General features: G+C 39.0%; 1 long non-coding RNA gene across 2 annotated transcripts in view; it reads left to right on the forward strand.

Annotated features, from left to right (window-relative positions):
* The first annotated feature begins 1551 nt into the window (after positions 1-1551).
* The window catches only part of LOC143673726 (uncharacterized), a 46847-nt gene continuing 26078 nt past the window's right edge, over positions 1552-22320 (forward strand). For both annotated transcript variants that reach the window (XR_013170548.1, XR_013170547.1), the window contains exons 1-4: positions 1552-1696; positions 2012-2143; positions 15704-15790; positions 16166-16238. This is a non-coding gene — a long non-coding RNA (uncharacterized LOC143673726). The remainder of the gene's footprint in view (positions 1697-2011; positions 2144-15703; positions 15791-16165; positions 16239-22320) is intronic.

Raw genomic sequence — 22320 nt, forward strand, 5'->3', positions numbered from 1 at the left:
GCCAAAAAGTGGATGTCAGGAGACTGGGGCAAAGCATTGCTGGGATTTTTTAAGGAAAATGGGACAAATGTATATTGCTGAACAGAAAAGTTGTTAGAAGAACAACAAAAAAAAGCAGTAATAAGATCATTAGTCTAAACTTAATCTGAAGAGAGGCACTCTGAGGAGTGTTTCTTAGGAGCTCATTGAGGAAGCCTTTAGGTTTGGATTCAGACACAAAATGAAAGGGCAGGTGAAACTTTCATTTACCAACCCCCCTTAGCACTGAGGTGACCCGTCTCTTACTAGTTTGGAGAATTTTTAAAATCTTTTGCTTGAACTCCCACCTCCTCATGTTTATTCAGAAAAAGCTTGCTTCATGGCAAGAAAAGTGAGTTTCCTATGACTCTGCATTTCCTGCCTTGGCTGGTCCTGGTGGGTTCTAGCCATACTGATCATTCTAAGCCTTTATTTCAGACAAAGCATTTTCTGCAGCACAGCATGCTCTGCTTAACCCTCCCCCTTAAGCCTGCCTTCCCCCAGATTGATTAGCCCACAGCCTCTTCCCCAACCTGTCACCAACCCTTTTGCTGGCCTTCTCCAGTCAGTAGAAAAGCCCAGACCCTATTTTGTTCATGGAGCTGCCCTAACATTTCCTCCAGTCTCCTTATTAGTCCACAAAGCAATAAACCCTTTCTCTTCTCAAAATACATAGGGACTAAAAGTGGCTTCAGTGCACATCAGGCTGATGAGCTCACTTTTGGCAACAGTACAGGTCCAGAAAGTACAACCATGGCTGGCTCAAAACATTAGGGAGTTTTTACCTATGTGAAAGGTGCATAGGGTCAAGAGGAGCCATATATTTGGAATAACTTCACCACCCCTTCTGCCCAAAGGTGAATTTCTCGAGGACAAGTCAGTGACCCCACTTTCTCCCTAGGACCCACCACAGCACAGTTCTTAGTCTGCACAAAGTAAAATCTCAACAAATAATTGTTTAATGAATACTAAAATGCGTACATGAAATAGCACCTTGAAACATTATTTCTGCTTCAATTGCTTTATGATTTGGACAAAACATCAAACCTAGGCTCTTTCTGAGGAGTGGTGTGTTCATGAACCTGCTCCTTCAATTTTCTCATTTTCCTTATACTGCCAAAGAAAGGATTTGTCATATATTTCACAGGTTAAAGGCCTCCCCTTCCAAAGGATGGTTTAGACCTGATGGTGCTTTCCTCCTTTCTCTGTCCGATTTCTCTCATTGTCCCAGCCCTCTAAGACGGTCTATGCATGAGAATTCCCAATTGCAGAGCACCTGGAGGCCTGAGTTAGAGATAGTGGGTCAGCAATGTTCATGGTCCAACTACCAGGACCAGGGACCGGGCGGCAGGTGCAGGGCCTTCCTGCAGGGACTGACTGAGCCCGCATCTGTTAACTGCCATCTCAACCGCCCAGAGCCCTCTCGGGCCCCCCACCGCAGCCCGCACCCCCTCCCGCCTGCTCCCCCTCCTGCCCGCCCCCACCCCAGCGCCCCCAGAATCCCCCGCGTCTCCCCTGCAGGGGGCGCCATGGTCAAGATGGCCGCAGCCGGGAGGCTCCGCAGAGGCGCCGCCATCGCAGCCGCGGGACCCGCTGAGGCCGCGCTCCTGGCGGCTGCCCAGGGGGCCTCCGGCTGCCATGGGGGCTTCCCACTGGGGCCTGACGAAGCAGAGACCAGGTACCAGAGCAGGAGGCGGGCAGCACCAGAGAGGCCGGGGTCCCCGCGCCATGGCAGGAGCTTGGGGGCAGCGCCGTGATGAGGCCACAGCGGGCCAGGGGCGGTTTGGGGGTCAGAGCTGGTCCCCCAGGGCTCAGGGGCCGGGGGTGGCTGTGGTCGGCCTGGGACGGCGCTTTGGGAGTGGGTGGGGTCCCTACTGCGGGCTTTTGGGTTTAGAAGGTGTTTTCTAATTGGGGTGTGTTTGTGGGCCCCACTGTTTTAAAAAGCAAAGGTTACACATTCCTAATTTCTAACAGTCTCTTACAAATTTATCAGAAAAGGGTGAACATATCAATGAGAAAAAGAAACTTGGCAGAAGGAAACCTATCAGTAAAGAAGAATTTGCCCTAACCAGTAAATCCCAGAGAATGCATGAACGATATAAGTACATGTGAAAGCCGAAATGAGGTAACATTATTTTACTTACTGAATTGAAGTAAAGATCATTAGAGATGTTGTGAATACAGTAAAAAAGAGGCTCCCAGGTACATAGTCTGTGATATATGGTTTTGGTAGCCCCTTGAGGGAAAGCAGCTGAGTGCATGAATCAAATAAGTTTACTACCTCTTCCAATGAAAAATGTCCTCCAGATACATCCCTAAATATTCCATATCGCTGTTCATTTCAGTATTGCTTTAGATTAACACGAAAGGATTGGAAACCTAAATACAAACTAGGGAGAAAATTTGTATATAAGTTTTCTTAAGATGGAATGTTATGAAAGTATATTCAAAAGAGATGTCTTTCTCAAACTATTTTAATGTGTAAGGACATACACATACTAATAATATTTAGGTGAATTTTGTGCCATATACAGACGGATTCAAATTGTAAATCTTAGAGGTTTTAAATGACATATATAGTAAATACTATGTCCACATGTAAATATATCTTATTTGTTAATCAAAATATATTGAAATATAAGAAACTAAATATTCATAGTAGATGTATTCAATGATGGGATTGTGGCTTGCTTTTAATTTCTGCTTTTTGTTTCATAGATATCTTAAAGTATCTGTAGTGCTCATAGAATGCATTTGTGGAGTGAAAAAGATCTATCTTTAGAAACGTAATTAAACAAAATTGGGGTTAATTTTAACCCCAAAATACCACACTACCCTGTCTTGAATTTATTTTTCTTTGCATGAGAAATATCTGAAACCCACTGTACTTTTTTATTTATTATTATTTTTGTACCAAATAAACATTTTTTGCTTTAGTCTCACACATAAGGTAAAATTTTAAAATGTTAATTATCATTTATTTTCAGCACCCTGCAGTAATGACATTCCTTTGTTCTTCCTCATGCAAAAACATTTTTAAAATTTGTACATTTAGTCACTATCATTATACACTCTAGGCATTCCTAGATTATACCATCTCAGTTTTTATCGTCTTTCTTTCTGATTCATTAGTGCCCCCAGCCCTCCTCCCTCTATCATTCTCACATTCAGCTTCATTCGGTGTTTTAACATAATTGTATTACAGTTAGGTAGTATTGTGCTGTCCATTTCTGAGTTTTTACATTCTGTCCTGTTGCACAATCTGTATCCCTTCAGCTCTGATTACCAATATCTTACCCTATTTTTGCCTCCTGATGACTTGTGTTACCAATAAAATTCTCCATGTTTATTCACTAATGTTAGCTCATATCGGTGAGACCATATAGTATTTCTCCTTTTGTTTCTGGCTAATCTCACTGAGCATAATGTCCTCAATTTATTCTGTCTTACCGCTGCATAATAGTCCATCATATGTGTATACTGCAGTTTGTTTAGCCACTCATTTTTTGATGGACATTTTGGCTGTTTCCATCTTGTTGCAATTGTAAATAATGCTGCTATAAACATTGATGTGCAAATGTCTGTTTGTGTCCTTGCCCGCATGTCCTCTGAGTAGCTACCTAGCACTGGTATTGCTGGGTCATGTGGCAATTCTATATTTAGCTTTTTGAGGAACTGCCAAACTGCCTTCCACAGTGGTTATACCATTTGACATTCCCACCAACGTTGGATAAGTGTGCCTTTTTCTCCACATCCTCTCCAGCATTTGTCATTATCTTTTTTATTGATAATGGCCATTCTGGTGGGTGTGAGATGATAACTCATTGTGGTTTTGATTTGCATTTCCCTAATAGCCAGGGAAGTTGAGCACCTCTTCATGTGCCTTTTGGCCATTTGCATTTCCTCTTCTGAGAAGTGTCTGTTCAAGTCTTTTGCCCGTTTTTTGATTGGGTTTTCTATCATTTTGTTGCTGAGTTGAGCAATCTCTTTATAAATTCTGGATACTAGACCTTTATCTGATATATCATTTCCAAATATTGTTTACCATTTTGTAGGCTGCCTTTTTACTTTCTTGATGAAATTCTTTGATGCACAAAAGTGTTTAATTTTGAGGAGTTCCCATTTCTTTCTTTCTTTCTTCAGTGCTCTTGCTTTGGGTGTTAGGTCTAAGAAACTGCCTCTTAGTATATGATTTATAAGATATTTCCCTACATTTTCTTCTAAAAGTTTTGTGGTCTTAGATCTAATGTTTAGGTCTTTCATGCATTTTGAGTTAATTTTTGCATAGGATATGAGATATTCTTTTGCATATAGATATCCAGTTCGCTAGGCAACATTCATTTATTTTTGTTTGAAATGATTTTTACTTTAAAATGTAACATATATACAAAGCAAAGAAAAAAAAGCAATAATTTTTGAAGCACACTTCAACAAGCAGTTACAGAACAGATCCCAGAGTAGGCACCATTTATTGAAGAGACTGTTCTGTCCCAGGTGAGTTGGCTTGACAGCCTTATAAAATAAGGAACACTCTATTCTATTCCATTGGTTAGTATATCTATCTTTATGCCACTACCATGCTGTTTTGACCACTGTAGCTTCATAATATGCCTTAGAGTCAGGTAGTGTGACACCTCTGACTTCATTTTTTTTCTCAGGATACTTTTAGCTATTTGGGGCACCCTGCCCTTCATAATTTGGTTATTGGTTGTTCTATTTCTGAAAAGTAAGTTTTGGGATTTTAATTGGTATTGCATTGAATCTATAAATCAATTTAGGTAGAATTGACATCTTAACTATATTTAGTCTTCCAATCCATGAACACGTATGCCCTTCCATTTATTTAGGGTCTGTGATTTCTTTTACAGTTTCTTGTAGTTTTCTTTGTATAGATCTTTTGTATCTTTAGTTAAGTTTATTCCTAAATATTTTATTCTTTTGGTTGCAATTGTAAATGGAATTTTTTTCTTGATTTCCCCTCAGATTGTTCATTACTAGTGTATGGAAACACTGCAGATTTTTTGAGTGTTGACCTTGTAACCTGCCACTTTGCTGTATTCATTATTAGCTCTAGTAGTTTTGCTGTGGATTTTTGGGGTTTTCGACATATAGTATCATATCATCTGCAAACAGTGAGAGTTTTACTTCTTTTCCAATTTTGATGCCTTGTATTTCTTTTTCTTGTCTAATTGCTCTGGCTGAACTTCCAACACAATGTTGAATAACAGTGGTGATAGTGGACATCCTTGTCTTGTTCCTGATCTTGGGGGAAAGTTTTCAATTTTTCCCCATTGAGGATGATGTTAGCTGTGGGCTTTTCATTATTCCCTTTATCTTTGGAAGTTCCCTTCTATTCCTATCCCTTGAAATGTTCTCAACAGGAAAGGATATTGAATTTTGTCAATGCCTTTTCTGCATCAATCAAGATTCATGTGGTTTTTCTGCTTTGATTTGTTGATATGGTGTGTTACATGAATTGATTTTCTTATGTTGAACCATCCTTGCATACCTGGGATGAATCCTACTTGGTCATGGTGTATAATTCTTTTAATGTATTGCTGAATTCAGTTTGCTGGAACTTTGTTGCGGATTTTTGCATCTATATTCATTAGAGAGATTGGCCTGTAGTTTTCTTTTCTTGTAATATCTTTGTTTGGTTTTGTATGAGGGTGATGTTGGCTTTTTTGAATGAGTTAGGTAACTTTCCCTCCTCTTCAGTTTTTTTTTGAAGAGTTTGAGCAGGATTGGTACTAATTCTTTCTGGAATGTTTGGTAGAATTCACATGTGAAACCATCTGGTCCAGGACTTTTCTCTTTGGGGAGCCTCTTAATGACTGATTCAATTTCTTTATGTGTGGTTGGTTTGTTGAGGTCGTCTATTTCTTCTCGAGCCAAATTGGTTGTTTGTGCCTTTCTAGGAAGTTGCCCATTTCATCCAAGTTGTCGAATTTATTAGTATAAAGTTGTTCATAGTATCCTGTCATTGCTTCCTTTATTTCTGTGGGGTCAGTGGTTATGTCTCCTTTTCCATTTCTGATCTTATTTATTTGCATGCTCTGTCTTCTTCTTTTTGTCAACCTTGCCAAAGGTCCATCAGTCTTACTGATTTTCTCATAGAACCAACTTCTGGTTTTGTTGATTTCTCTCTTGTTTTCCTGTTCTCAGTTTCATTTATTTCTTCTCTAATCTTCATTATTTCTTTCCTTTTGCTTGCTTTAGGGTTAATTTGCTGTTCTTTCTCTAGTTGTTCCAAGTGGACAGTTAATTCCTCAATTTTTGCTCTTTCTTCTTTTTTGATATAGGCATTTAGAGCAATAAATTTCCCTCTTAGCACTGCCTTTGCTGCATCCCATAAATTTTGATATGTTGTGTTTTCATTTTCATTTGCCTCGAGATATTTGCTGATTTCTCTTGTAATTTCTTCCTTGACCCACTGGTTGTTTAAGAGTGTGTTGTTGAGCCTCCATATATGTGAATTTTCTGGCCCTCTGCCTATTATTGATTTCCAGGTTCATTCCTTTATGATCTGAAAAAGTGTTTTGTATAATTTAAATCTTTTAAAATTTATTGAGACTTGCTTTGTGATCCAGCATATGGTCTATCTTTGAGAATGATCCATGAGCACTTGAGAAAAAGGTGTATCCTGCTGTTGTGGGGTGTAGTGTTCTATATATGTCTGTTAAGTCTAGCTCATTTGCTGTATTATTCAAATTCTCTGTTTCTTTATTGATCCTCTGTCTAGATGTTCTGTCCATTGATGACAGTGTGGAATTGAAGTTTCCTACTATTATGGTAGATGTGTCTATTTCTCTTTTCAGTGTTTCCCTCATGTATTTTGAAGCATTCTGGCTTGGTGCATAAATATTTATCATTGTTAGGTCTTCCTGTTGAATTCTTCCTTTTATTAATACATAGTGTCCTTCTTTGTCTCTTTTAACTGTTTTACATTTGAAGTATAATTTGTTAGATATTAGTATAGCTACTCTTGCTCTTTTCTGATTGTTTTTGCTTGGAATATCTTTTCCCAACCTTTCACTTTCAACCTATGTTTATCCTCGGGTCTAAGATGTGTTTCCTGTAGACAGCATATGGATAGGTCCTGTTTTTTAATCCATTCTGCCAGTCCATGTCTTTTGATTGGGGAGTTTAATCCATTAACATTTTGTTTTATTACTGCATGGGTAGTACTTTCTTCTATCAGTTTGCCTTCTGGATTTTATATGTCATATCTCGTTTTTCTTCTTTTTACCTTTACTGACAGTCTTCATTTCTGTATTCTTCTGCACACCTCTCTCTCCTGTCTTTTCTTATCTGTCTCTAGTGCTCCCTTTAGTATTTCTTGCAGAGCTGGTCCCTTGGTCACACATTCTCTCAGTGAATTTTTGTCTACAAATGTTTTAATTTCCCCCTCATTTTTGAAGGACAGTTTTGCTGGATATAAAATTCTTGGTTGGCAGTTTTTCTCATTTAGTATCTTAAATATATCATCCCACTGTCTTCTTGCCTCCATGGTTTCTGCTGAGAAATCTATGCATAGTCTTATTGGACTTCCCTGGTATGTGATGGATTGTTTTCAAGATTCTCTCTTTCCTTTGACATCTGACATTGTGATTAGTAAGTGTCTTGGAGTACGTCTATTTGGATCTGTTCTCTTTGGGGTATGCTGCACTTCTTGGATTTGTAATTTTAAGTTTTTTATAAGAGTTGGAAAATTTTCAGTGATAATTTCCTCCATTAGTTTTTCTCCTCCTTTTCCCTTCTCTTCTCCTTCTGGGACAGCCACAACACGTATAGTTGTGTGCTTCATATTGTCATTCAATTCCCTGAGTTCCTGCTCATATTTTTCCATTCTTTTCCCTATATTTTCTTTTGCTTGTTGGATTTCAGATGTCCTGTCATCCAGTTCACTAATCTTATCTTCTGCCTCTTGAATCCTGACGTTGTAGGTTTCCATTTTTTTTTTCATCTCTTCTACTGTGGCTTTCATTCCCATAAGTTCTGTGATTTTTTTTCAGACTTTCAATTTCTTCTTTTTGTTCATTCCTTGCCTTCTTTATATCCTCCCTCAATTCATTGATTTGATTTTTGATGAGGTTTTCCATGTCTGTTTGAATATTCTGAATTAATTCTTTCAACTCCTGTATCTTGTTTGAATTGTTGATGTGTCCCTTTGACTGGGCCATTTCTTCGATTTTCCTAGTGTGATTTTTTGCTGATGTCTAGGCATTTAATTACCTTAATTTGTTTATTCTGGAGATTGTTTTCACTCCCCACCCCCCAGGATTTTCTTGCTGAATGACTTTGTTGTCTATCTGTTCTTTGACATTCAGTTCAGCTTTTCGAGTCCTCTAGCTTAGGTTTTATTTAATAGATCAGAATGTTCAGTTCTTGTTTTTTTTGTTTCTTGCCCTGTCTGTATGGTGCCTTTCCTCCACCCCTTAGAAGGGTCTACTTATGTATTATAGACCTCAGTCAGATTTTCCCAGACCAAACTGGTCTCCTGTCAGGAGGAAAGAGTCAACTGCATCAGTTTTCCTGAGGTGAGACCCAGCAGATTAAAAGGTTTTTGTATGAAATCTCTGGACTCTGCATTTTTCCTACCTTGCCCAGTATGTGGCACCTTCCTGCCTGCAGGTCCCACCAGCATAAGGTCATGCGGTACCTTTAACTTCAGCAGACCTTCCCTACTGGGGGCATGGTGGAGACAGAGGAGAAGTTGTAGGCTAGCTTTAATCACTTCATTTTTCCAGACCCTGGGGTCTGAATTCCTTGAGCTAGAGATTCCACCTGGGCTGGGCCCCACCTCTCTCCTGGGGAACACACAGGCTCAAGACAAGCTCTCAAACAAGCCTGTTTCTGCCTATGCCTGAGGCAGTGGAGCCCGAGAAGCCTTGCAGCTGTATCCAAAGAGTAATCAATCCATAGAAACACAGCCACAAAAGAGAAAAAGAAAAATCCTTTTCAGAGCAGGACCCCATTCCTCAGGTTTGCCAATCAAGAGCTTAAGTTGGTACGTTGCTCTGTATATCCCCAGGTGCTATGTGCCCCCTCCTTTCCTGCAGTGCCCAGACCTTTTCAGATAAAAAAAAAAAACTGCTTTTTTTTCTTTTTTCTTTTTCTGTCATCCCTGCCCTGTCTGCATTGGGGCAAAAACAAGCAACCTCTGCTTTTACTCAAGGTTCAGCTGAGCTGGGGGCCTATTTTTAGTAGTTAGAATTTGTTAATTAATTCCACAATTGGCATTTGGTTGTGTTCAGCCCCTGCTGCTAGTAAAGTCTCTTTCCTTTCTGCTCTGGGAAGCCGCCTGTTTGGGAGGGGCGCTGGCTGCTGTGGCTTGGGGAACTCATGGTTCTGGGGGGTTTCGCAGCTGGTCCAGCTGGTCCAGACTACTCTGAGTGTCTGGTTACTGGCCCCAGCAGTTGTTCTGTACTGTTTCTGGCTACTTATTAGCTGCTCTGGAGGATGAACTAAATCTTGCACCTCACTAAGCTGCCATCTTGGCTCCTTCTCTGGGGCCGCTGTATTTTTGTTGGATTTATCTCCTATCCCCTGATAAGCAAATGCCTTATTAACAAGCAAAGAATAGTTGCTACTTCTTTCTCACTAGGTTAACATGATATCATCAATATAATGGACCAGTGTCATATCTTGTGGAAGGGAGAAGTGATCAAGATTTCTGCAGACAAGATTTTGACATAGGGTTGGAGAGTTGATATACAGTTGAGGCAGGACAGTGAAGGTATACTGCTGGCCTTGCCAGCTGAATGCAAACTGTTTCTGGTGGTCTTTATAAACAGCTATTGAGAAAAAAAAAGCCTTTGCCAGAACAATAGCTGCATATCAGGCATCAGGTAATATATTTATTTGCCCAAGCAATGATACCATATCCAGAAAAGCAGCTGCAATGGGAGACACCACCTGGTAAAGTTTACCATAATCCACTGCCATTCTCTGAGACCCATCAGTTTTCTGCACAGGTAAAATAGGAGAGTTGAATGAGGATTTGATGGGAATCACCACCCGTGCATCCTTCAAATTCTTAAGAGTGGCACTAATCTCTGCAATCCCTCTAGGAATCCGGTATTGCTTCTGATCCACTATTTTGCTAGGTAGGGCAGTTCCAGTGGCTTCCATTTGGCCCTTCCTATCATAATAGCTCTCACTCCATGAGTCAGAGAAGCAATGTGGGGATTCTGCCAGTTTCTGGGTATATTGCTTCCAATTATGCATTCTGGAACTGGGGAGATAACCACAGAACGGGTCTTGGGGCCCACTGGACCCACTGTGAGACAGACTTGAGGTAATGAGGGGATTCTGCCAGTTGCTGAGTATGTCTGTTCCAATTATGCATTCTGGAAATGGGGAAATGACCACAGAATATGTTCTGAGATCACTGGACCCACTGTTTGAGATGGACCTGAGCTAAAAGTCCATTGATCATCTGACCTCCATAAGCCCCTATTCTGACTGGTGGACCAGAGTGGCATTTTGGCTCTCCTGCAATTAGTGTCACTTCTGAGCCAGTGTCTAATATGTGAAATGTCTGATCAGTTCCTTTTCCCCAGTACACAGTCATCATAGTAAAAGGCCGTACGTCTCCTTGGTTAAGTCTGGGCAGAAGGTTAACAGTGTAAATTTGGGGCAGTATAAAAGGGTCCTACCATCCCCTCATTCAAGGGGCTCTAGCTCTGTAAACTGTCTGAAGTCTGGGAATTGATCAACAGGCCATGACTCTGTTTTTGTAATTCAGGTTAGGCTTGATTTAGAATTCTTCTGCTTATAAAGCTCAAGCAAGAATTTAGTATACTGCCCATATTACTTCTAGGAACCCCATGATATACTATCCAACAGCATAAGTCTCTGTGATTCAAGTTTTTTGACTGCTGCTTTGTGTCTGCTGTCTATTATGGTGGCCACACCCACCTTCTCTATGGTGATTTGTTGTGTCACATAGCTTCTGCAAACATGGGATCAAATCATCCCCATTCTGTTTAGAGATTCCAGTTCAGTGACAGCAGTTCCCACAATAATATCTGACCTACAGAGAAGGACAACTACAGAGCTCTTCAGAATGATGGAGCTAGTCTCACAAATTTATTTCTCAAGGTTCTGGTAAAATATACATCCTCTGGACATTGTGGGGTGTGTAAACTGATCTTCCATGATAAATCCACTCTAAACTTCCAATCTCTCTAAGCCTCTGGATCCCCTCATCTACATTATGCCAGGACATTTCTGGCATTTTGACCTCAGGTAATTTCAGCCACCTTTTGATTCATGTTTCAGCCAACCATCCAAACAAACTGTTAATGTCCTTTCTAACCCCTCAAGTTACAACACTGAATGCAACATCTCTGCTTAGTGGGCCCATATCAATAAATTCAGCTTGATCCAACTTTAGATTCCTTCCACCATTATCACACACCCTTTATATCCATTCCCACACATATTCCCGAGTGCTGTCTATACAGGTTGGAAAACTCATACAGTTCTTTTGGAGTATAGTGTACCTCCTCATGGGTTGCACTTTGTACCTCACTTTTTGAGGCCTGTTGGGACTTTAGTCTAATTATAGACATGGAAGAAAAGAGTGGTGCCAGGGTGTGTCATGGAAAAAATGAAGTGAGTTTCGAGCCAGTTACCTCTGGGCATTCCATTGCAGTTTCATCTGGAGGTTTAGTCACTCCAGACAGATGAGCGAGGGCTGTTTCCCTAGGGGAGGCGGTTACAGGGTTAGCAGGCCCTGAAGGGTTAATCGCTTTAAGTAGAAATTGAATGGCAGACTCCTTTGGGCAGACTAGAGGTCAGGAAGCTCTTTCCTCAGGGCAGTCCATGACAGGTCTATCTAGCAAAGGTTTGGCAGATTCCAGGGATCCCATCTCCCCACTGCCATTATTGTCAAGCCATATATCCCCATCCCACATCTCTGGATCCCATTATTTTCCAATCAAAGCCCTTACTTTGACAGCAGACACCCAGCAAGTTTGAGATTATAGTTTATATTGTAAATGTGCTACTCATACAATGAGGCTCTCTGCCTGCTTTTCAGAGATCTTAAGTCTGTGACCACAGGAAATAAGATTTTCTTCCAGGGCACACATGGGAACTTTTACTTCGGTCATACAGCACTTAAATTGCAAATTTGAAGCCTTTAGCTCATCCCTTTCCCTCATCACTGTATCCAGCATATATAACAACAACCAGCCAACATCATCATGCTTCATAATTCCACAAGGTTCCATAAAGGTGACAAAAACATTCTCACCCAGAGCCTTGCCTCATATAAGCGTGCAATTAGCAGAATCTAATGGTGATAGTTTGCATATCTCTGTAGCCAACTCACCCCATGGACTATCAGTACCATCTTGATTATTGGAAACAGAGTCCTTAGTGCCTTTGAGTCTAATCAGAGTAGAAAGTCAATTGTAAAAACCCATTTTTAACATTCTGTTTCTCAAGAACCACCCAGCCCCTGTACTAAACTGTATTAATCAGGGTTCTCTGGAGAAACAGAGCCAACAGGAGAAATCTTTAAAGAAGAGATTTCTAAAGGTATCTGACACAACCATGGGAATGGAAGAGTCCAAAATCCATAGGGCAGACTGTGAAGCTGGCAGATTCGATGACGGTCTGGATGAATTCCACAGGGGAGCCTCACTGGCTGAAGAAGCAGTGAAAAAGTCTCTCTTCCTCCTTAAAAATCTTCTACTGATTAGATTATTTTGTTTGTGGGAGATTGCCTTAGTTGATTGCAGATGTAATCAGCCACAGATGCAATCAAGTGACTCATGATTTAATACCCCAGCCTTCCAGTTTCAATTAAATATCTTTGCAACAGTGGTTAGGCCAGTGCTTACCTGACCAGACAACTGGGCATAATCACTTGGCCAACTTGACACCAGATCCTAACCATTACGCATGGTATGTGTCTTGTGGGTTTATCCTATTTGGAATTTGTTGAGTATCTTGGATGTTTATACTCACATCTTTCATTAAATTTTAGAAGTTTTTCAGCCGTTATTTCTTTAAATATCTCTGTCCCTTTGTCTCTTTCTTCTCCTTCTGAGACTGTCACAATGTGTATATTGGTACAGTTGATGGTGTCCCACTGATAGCTCAGGTTCTGTTTACTTTTCTTCATTCTTTCTTCTTTCTGCTCCTCAGACTGATTTCAGTTGTCTTTCAAGTTCTCTGATTCTTTCTTCTGCCAACTCCAATCTGCTTTTGAACCCTTCTAAGGAATTTTTAATTTTTCTGTGTTCTTCAGCTCTGTTTGGTTCCTTTTCATAGTTTCCATCTCTCTATTAATAGTCCTTTGTGTTCATCTATCATTTTCTTGATTCCCTTTAGTTCTTTGTCTGTGTTTTCCTTTAGCTCTTTGAGCATATTTAGAACCATATTTTTTATAGGGGGAGGGGTGCATGGTCCAGGAATCGAATCCGAGTCTCCTGCATGGAAAGCGAGCATTCTACTACTGAACCACCCATGCATCCCAGAACCGTTTTTTAAAGTCTTTGTCTAGTATGTCCCAGGTGTGGCCCTTCTCATTGATGGTTTCTACTGATTTGATCTTCTTCTTCACCTGGCCATCATTTTCTGTTTCTATGAATCTTTTGTAATCTTTTCTTGAATCCTGGATATGTTCATATTTTAATGTGCTATCGTGTGAATAGTCTCTGAAGCATCTGTTTCTCAAGCTTGTACCCAGCTATTATTATTATAGAGCTTTTCTTGAATCCCAGATGCTAACAAAAAAGAAGGTGAAGGAAGAGGAAGAGGGCTTTCCTAAACAATGAGTTAAGAGAGTAGCTCCAGGCCAAAGCTTAGGGACCATCCTCTACTTGCACATGTGGCTTGTCTTTGGCATGTGTGTATGGCCTAGGAATCCTGGTTTACCTGGTTCTAAATTGCCCTAGGGTTGCCCTATTCCCTAGGGAACAGTTTTCCTACAGTCCCCAGCACTATATTATGTGTCCTACAGTCAGCAATCCCTTGCCCCAGGCAGAACAACTTAACTGTTCTCCCACAGTATTCTATAGAAGAGCTGGATGAGCTGCTACACACAGCACAGGTTCTGGGACAGCGAGTACCTCAAGACACCACCAAACAGATTGGGCCAAACATACATTCTCCCAGTATGTGCACAATGGTTAATCTGCTCCCTCCCAAACCAGGCCCAGGTATCTGCACACTGGGAATGCAGGCCAGTCTCTCAACCAGCAGCTAAGGGTAGAGGGAGGGACCAGCTAGGGCACCAGGAGCTCTTATCTCTTTGAAGTAGCCTTTTTCATGATTTGGCATTCACCCTGCTACTACAGTTTTTTAACTATGTTCCAGGTTTCTGAAAAAGATGTTTCTGCCAGTTACTGCTAGTTATTCAAGGCTTTGGTGTAGGGGTGCAGGGAGGAGCTCTGAAGTGTCTCACACCACTATCTTGAACCTGTCACCTGCATTTTACCACCTTCACCTCTCTTCCCGTTCCATCATCAATTCTGCATGTTTTGCTTTTTTAATCTCCTGTCCTTTCTGTCTCTCTGGGTCAGTTGCCTTCTGACATCTTCTTTCAAATGTCTATCTTTGGCCCTCTTTTCCATTTGCTACCATTTTATCCCTCAGTTCAGACATGCCTTCACGTGTGGATTAGTAGTCCTCATGAAGACTACAGCTGACATTGTTATACCCAGATCCTAGTTTTATGAACATCAACTCTGTCCTTTCTGGATATTTGTGCATGAAAATCCCATGAAACTTCCAATTCAACCTATTTAAAGTAAGCATTCTATCTTCCTTCCCAAACCATTGCCTTCTTTTATTTCTCACAAGGAGAGTACTTTCATAGTATTTTCAAAACAGTCACTCAAGTTTGAAATTTGGGAGTTATCATTATGCTTCCACATCCAAACGCGTTCCATTGATTACATCCCTTTGAGGCTTCCCATTGATCACTAGCATTGCACTTCCATCCCTTATTATGAAATCATAGACAATAACTACCTAACTGGCCTTCCTCAAATCTGATCTTTACATCATGATTTAACTTTTCCTAGAGCATTTCTCAGAGTTTATCTTTCTACTGCACAAAAAGAGCTTCCCTCATATAAGAGGTAAAGAATGAACAAACAAAAAAATCCTTTCATTTCAAGCAGGCAGGAAATTTTATCTTGTTTCCAAGGAATAAGTACAGAAGAGAGTCTATGCTATGAACGGACACTGATGGGAAGTGAAATAGTGTCTTTCCTGGCAGAGTACCAGTGCAGCTCCTCCACATCACTCCAGGATTGGCAAGATAGCCTCCACAAGCCTCCCTTTCTCCACTCTTCCTCCTACACATTAGCTGAGGCCTGCTGGAAGTATTTCTTAAAACACAGTCCTGATCCAGACAATCTCCTTGCTTCAGTTTGCTGAAGCTGCTGCTATACAACATACCAGAAATGGCTTGACTTTTATAAAGGGGATTTATTAGGTTACCAATTTACAGTTCTGAGGTCATGAAAATGTCCAAATTAAGACATCCAGAAAAAAGATGCCGATGGCATCTCCGTTCCTCTGTCACATGGGAAGGCACATGGTGACATCTGCTGGCCCTTCTCTCCAAAATGTTTCTTTGTCCTTGCTTTCTCTTCCTGGGGTATTTCTGTCTCTGTGCTCTCTTCAAAATGTCTCTGCCTTTTATCTTCTCATATAGGACTCTAGTAAAGATGATCAAGAACCACCTCGAATTGTGTGAGTCACATCTCCATGGAAACAACCTAATCAAAAGATCCTGCCCATGGTAGGTCTGCCCCCACAAGAATGGATTAGAAGAACATGGTTTCTCTAGGGTACATAACAGTTCTAAACCAATACATTGCTGGTCCAAATCCTTTGCTGGCTCTCTGTTGCCTGCCAAAGTTATGGCTTAGCTTGGTCTCCAAGTCCTTCATATGTTGGTATTGCCTCCCTCTCCATCTCCCCACAAAAAGTAAGGTAACTTGGTCTATGACCAAATATTTTCTGGCCATCTGAAAATTTTCTCTTCCACCTCTTCCCTTCTCACAGGCCAATACTGACCTATCAAAGTTCCATTTATGCTTTAAAGCTCTTCTCAGGGCCCTCCTGATGGGAACCACATATGGCTAATGTATGTCCATGATGCCCCTTATTTTAGGGTATTGTTTTGGAGCTCCTCACCTACTTGACTAGATAATGGATTCTCAGAAGCCTCTAACCTCTAACTAGCGGTAAGACTTGACAAGTTTTAGCCTCTTTAAACAAAGTTTCTTTTGTCAAAACTATAAGATTATAGGAAGGATTAAATAAGAAAGTGGATAAAGTAATATATTTCAAAACTATTTTCCTTGGTAAATATAGTTAAAATTTCATTTATATTCACATACAGTTTTCATATCTATGTATTCTTTCATGTCATTGTCTATGATTATTGAAAACAGCTTTTCATGGATTGTTAATTTATGAAGTTAGCAGTGTTTTTGTAAATACCCTTGGCCTGATTGAATGTATTTCCTTCTATTCCTAGTTTGCTGAGAGTTTTTTGTTTGTTTATTTTAATCATGAATGGAAAATTTTGTCTAAAGCCATTTCTGCATCTATTGGGATTAGATTTGTTGATCTGATGAACAAACCTTGCATTACTGGGATGAGTCCCACAATTAGTCACAATGTATCATCCTTTTTATATATTGGTGCATTTCTTTTTGCTAAAATTTTAAAAATTTGAAGTCACCTCTGGTAGTAATATAATTACTCCAGCTTTCTTCTATTAGTGCTTGTCTATCTTTCTGCATTTAGCTTATCTTTTTCTTTATATTTGAAGTATGTATCTTATAAGCAGCATGTAATTGGGGCTTACTTTTTAATCTAGTCTGACAACTTCTGCCTTTTAATTAAAGCATTTTGATTACAATAATGCAATTATTACTATGGTTGGGTTAATGTCTTCCATCTTGCAATTTGTTTTGCATTTGCCTACTTAATCTTCTTTCTCCTTACCTGACAATTTTGAATTTATCAAGTACTTTGAGAATTTCATTTCATCTTCTATACTAGTGTTTTAAGCTATATTTTTGTTTTGCTTTTTATTATATGCACATTATTATGTATATTATAATATGCATCCTTAACTTACCATAATCTATGTTGAATTAATACTATACCACATCCCATATATTGTAAGAACCTTACAACAGAATTCTTCCATTTACCCCCTCCTAACCTTTCTGCTCCTGTTATCATACATTTTACTTCTACATATGTCATAAATCCCATAATATATTTATCCTTTAAAAATAATTATCTTTTAAATTAATTTTAAAATGAGACAAAAAGCCTTTTTACTTACCCACATATTTACCATTCCTTCATGTAGATGCTTATTTTCATCTGGTGTCACTTCTCCTTACCCTTAACAACTTTATTTAATATTTCTTCTAATGCAAGGTTGCTGGCAGTGAATTCACTTGCTTTCGTCTTTATTTCACCTTCATTTTCAAAGTATACTTTCCCTATATATATATATAAAATTCTGGGTCAACAGCTCCTCTTACCCCCTTTTAGCACTTTAAAAATATTGTTTCTCAGCCTTCTGAGCTGCATGGTTTCTTTTGAGATGCCAGCAGTAATTCTTTTCATTGTTCCCCTGTATTTTATGCATTTATTTTCTATAACTACTTTTAAGATTTTTCACTTTATCTTTGATTTTAAGCAATGAGACTGCTGTGTACATAGGGGTAGTTTAATTCATGTTTATCCCAATTGGAGTTTGTTGAACTTTGATTGTTTATTCCAATTGATGATTTTCATCAAATTTGGAAAATTTCTGCCATTATGTCTTCAAACATTTTTTCTTTTCTCAACCTCTGTCTCTTTTCAGAATTCAAATTAAATGTACATTTGATCACTTGGAATTGTTCCCCACATCACTGAGGTTATGTCCCTTTTTCTTTTTATATTTTTCTCTTCTCTCCTTCAGTTGGGAGAGTTTCTCTTGAGCTATCTTCAAGTTCACTGATCTTTTGCAGAAAAGAAGAGATTGTTAAGACTGTCTAGTTGTTAAGCTGTCTAGTTAATTATTTATTTCCAATATTGCATTTTTAAATTTTAAGATTTCCATTTGGTTCTTTTTTTTTTTAGTCCCCATTTTTCTGTTGAGATTCCCTACTTATTTACTTATTATATTGAACTTTCTCCTTTACATTCATGAACATGTTTATAATAGCTATTTTCAGGCTGGCTAATTCTAATATTTATGCCATCTCTGAGTCTATTTCTTTCTTCTTCTTCTTCTTCTTCTTCTTCTTTTTTTTTTTTTGCTGTATGGCAGGGTCACATTTCATTCTTTTTCCATGTAAGTATCCCACTATTGTAGCACCATTTTTAAAATTTTTTGTTTGTTTTGTTGATTTCTTTGTTTGTTTGTTCGGGAAATGTATGGGCCGGGAATCAAACGCAGGTCTCCTGCATGGTGGTGAGAATCTAAATCTATTTCTATTGACCATTTTTTTCTTCCAGATTATGTGTTACATTTTCCTGCTTTTTCAGTTCTAATATTTTTTATTGCTGGACATTATGGATGCTAACTGTTGATCATCTAGATTTTGTTGCCCTTCTTTTTAAAGCATATTGTTTGTCCTGGCAGGCAGGTAGTGTACTGGCAGATGGCTAGATCCTGTCTAAGATAGTTTTTTTGGCTCTATTAGGGTGAGTCTAGAGTAGCCTTTATTCTAGGGGTAGAGAAGCCCTTCTTAGGCATGGCCTTTCTGGGGTCTCACATAAATGCACAAACCTCTGAAATCTCTGTTCAGCTGATATTTCCCTAGTAGCTGTTGTCATCCAGGCCTTACAAAGTCTCAGCCTGAGCACGCAGGGCTTAGTATTTGGCCAGAGCTGCATGGGGATGCCTACGTAGCCATCTGGAGCTCCTTCACTGTACAGATCCATCCTTTCCAATATTTCGTAGTACAAATTTCAGCCACTTCAACACCCCTGAACTCTGATCTCTGCCCAGCAAAGCTTCTCCTCTCTGCTTGGGATTTACTTTCCTGGAAACAGCCTGGAAAGTGCCCCTGGGCAGAAAACTGGGGCAAACGTGTAGCTCACCCTGCATGTTCCCCTCAAGGATGAAGGTCTTGCCTTCTCTCTTGTCCTATGCCTGAGGTTAGGTGACATATATTTTATCTAGTTTCATAATTGTTTATGGACAATATTCCATCATGGCCATAATCATCATAATCAGTTAATTATAATCTATAATCATATACAGTTTAATTTTCTATATAATTGATACTTAAACTTCAATCATGGGAATCTTAAAAAATTAGTCCACATTTTTTAATAGAAATTGTTGTGAAATATATTTATTTTCTTGACTTTTAAAATTAATACCAAATACAGTTTAACCCTTTATCAAGAACTTATCACAATTGTAAATAAAATTTGTTGCATTATGTGATCTACATTGATGCCTCTATTTATGATGGAAACAAGGACTTGACATTTATAAATGAATGAATGAATTGTTGCTATATCTTGCACACCTCTCCACATGAGTGTTGCTTCTTGTCCTTCTTTCTTCCTCTTCCCTCTGTCTTTTTTTTTTCCCAATAAGTCTTTGACAGATTACGTTATCCCAATTTTAGGTTAGTTTATGCATAGTAAGGGAAAAACAATTCCAAATTTCAGTCACTTGATGCATTCCACAGCTTAATCAAACTGATTTTTTTTTCTTTATTTCTTGCTTAGATTTATCTCTGCAAAATAGAATATCATGAAAACAGCCTTCTTGGTGTGTTTCTTGCATAAAGACCTTAGCATTGCTCCGCCGTTATGTTTGTGTTCATATCACAGTTCCCTCAAGGCTCCACAGAGCTTAGGCCTGCCTACGGGAGATGTCAGTTTGGATGTTTCACTACATTCAACATTTTTCCTTTTCATTTATCTTATTGTATTGTTATTCTTTTTTGCTCTAATAGAATTATATTTACTTGAGCTTTTTGTGGACCTTGGGATACAGTGCAGCTGCAATAAACAGAAGAAGGTAAACTTGAGCCTGAAGGCTTTGCCTTATCACTTGGGTTCTTACGTATCAATTAACTTCAGATGGTCTTATCCTGCCAGCATAGTACCCTTTGTACAAAAGTTTGTTCATATTTAACAGAGACTTGACTTTGTTCTAATTCTGGCTCTGTGTAGGGCTCAAAGCAACTAATTTAATCATGAGCAGCCAATTTGCCTCATCTTTAAAATGGCCAGGTTTTTATAAGAACTGTAGCCAAAACAAGACCAAATAATGATATTAATGATTATAATAATGACAGTGATTAATTAAATATATCAAAGTTTTGTTATTGTTAATCACTATCCTAAACACTTTATGTGAATGACTCACTTGTTCCTCTAGCAAAGCTAGAATAGGAGTATGATGATCTCCATTTAACAGATGAGAAAACTGGAAACAGAATTTAATTGTCCAAGGTTTATGCAACTAGCCAGTGGTAAGGCTGAGATTTGAACTCAGGCAGACTTAGATGTTTGAGAAGTGCCTTTGCACACATAATTGTTTTTTAAATGTTGAATTAAAAAATTACTTCAGATCTCTGGAAGGTGGTATTCATGAAACAGAATATTAGCTGGTCTTTACACTAATCTAAAATTCCTGTCTGTATTCCAGAGGATATGTTTTCTCTTTCAACTTAGCTTAATTACATCTAAAGCTGTTCAGATATCCATCCATCATCAATACATTTTCCAGGGCAGCTGTTGGCCACAAGGGAAACATATTAAAACTATTGAAACTATCACCCTCAAGGCATTTTAAGATGTAACTAATAGGATCCTTCTCCCTTGGCTGTGCCTTTGACTCCAGCTGTTGTCTTATCTCTCTCCTTCTGTTCACAGCCAAACTTGGCCTGCTTTTCCAACCTCATCTTCCTGGGTTTTCTGCCTCACTTGATGTTGTTACCACTTCCTGCTTCTTTAAAGCCTCTGTGTCCCCGACGTTTATCCTCTGCCTCTGTTCTATCTCCTTCTCCCACTCTGAATCTTTTTATTTAAGGTTTTACATCTATTGTAACATAATGATAATTTGTGTCAGCCTCTTCATCACACTTTGGGCTTTCTGAGCACAGGAATCTTTGCAATGGTCCCTCCTCCCAAATGGCCCGATGCCAGGTGAGGAAAAGGCGCTCCAGGAAATGGTGTTGAGTGTGATTTGAAGCAGTTGCCATTGAGAATGTCGGCAGGTAACCCAAGAATGACTCCTGGGGATGGCAAACAAGCCTATTCCAAGAAAGTCACAGATACGACTATCAGGGGGAAGTTTCCTCCACATTTGGGAGATGGTACATGTTTGAAGACTCTGAGGAGGAATTCTATAGAGAAAAAGTGGTTACATTTATTTAAGAAATGGGAAGATCACACAGTCTTAAGTGGGATCGCAGGATGCTGAGGGTTATACAGGAGAAGGAAGGGTCCTTACATTTTCAGTCCTGCTCTCTTGTCCTTAGTTCATTCTGTTTCAGAGAAAAAAAAATGTGTTCAGAAAGTACTTTGAACATCAGGAATATTCTGATGTAGCTCTTTCAGGGAGTGATAAGGGGTATAGAAAAAATAGTGGAAACAAAGGCTAAAATATATCGGGTAGATGGAAATACTAACAATCAATGAGAGGGAGGGGTAAGGGTATGGTATATATGAGTTTTTTTTCTTTTTTCTTTTTACTTCTTTCTCTGAATTGATGCAAATGTTCTAAGAAATGATCACAGTGATGAATGTACAACTATATGATGATATTGTGTTATTGATTGTATACCAAGAATGGAATGATCAAATGGTAAGAATGGTTGTGTTTGTATGTTGCTGTTTAAAAAAATAAAAAAATTAAAAAGAAGAAAGAAACAATTTTAAAAAAGAGAAAATATTAGGTCTTTCAAAAACATATTGCATTGGGGCTGCAAGGCAGTTCAGTGATACAATATTCCCCTGCCATGTGAGAGACCCAGGTCCAATTCCTGGTCCATGCACTTCCCAAAAAACAAACAAGCAAACAAAGAAAGAAAAAACAAACAAAAATTCAACAAAGAAAAAACAAACACACAAAAAATCAACAAATGGTGCTGCAATAATGGGATACTCACATGTAAAAAGAATGAAATGTGACCCCAGGTATGCAGCATACAAAAAAAAAAAAAGAAAGAAACAAAGAAAACATACAGCATTGAAGATCTTTGGAACTTAGGGCGGGAACATTTTTGGCATCGATGATTTAAAAGCTACCTTCAAGAGAGATGTGTGTAATTTCAACAAGGC

This window comes from Tamandua tetradactyla, chromosome 2 (genome assembly GCF_023851605.1).
Source record: "Tamandua tetradactyla isolate mTamTet1 chromosome 2, mTamTet1.pri, whole genome shotgun sequence".
Taxonomy (NCBI): Eukaryota; Metazoa; Chordata; class Mammalia; order Pilosa; family Myrmecophagidae; genus Tamandua; species Tamandua tetradactyla.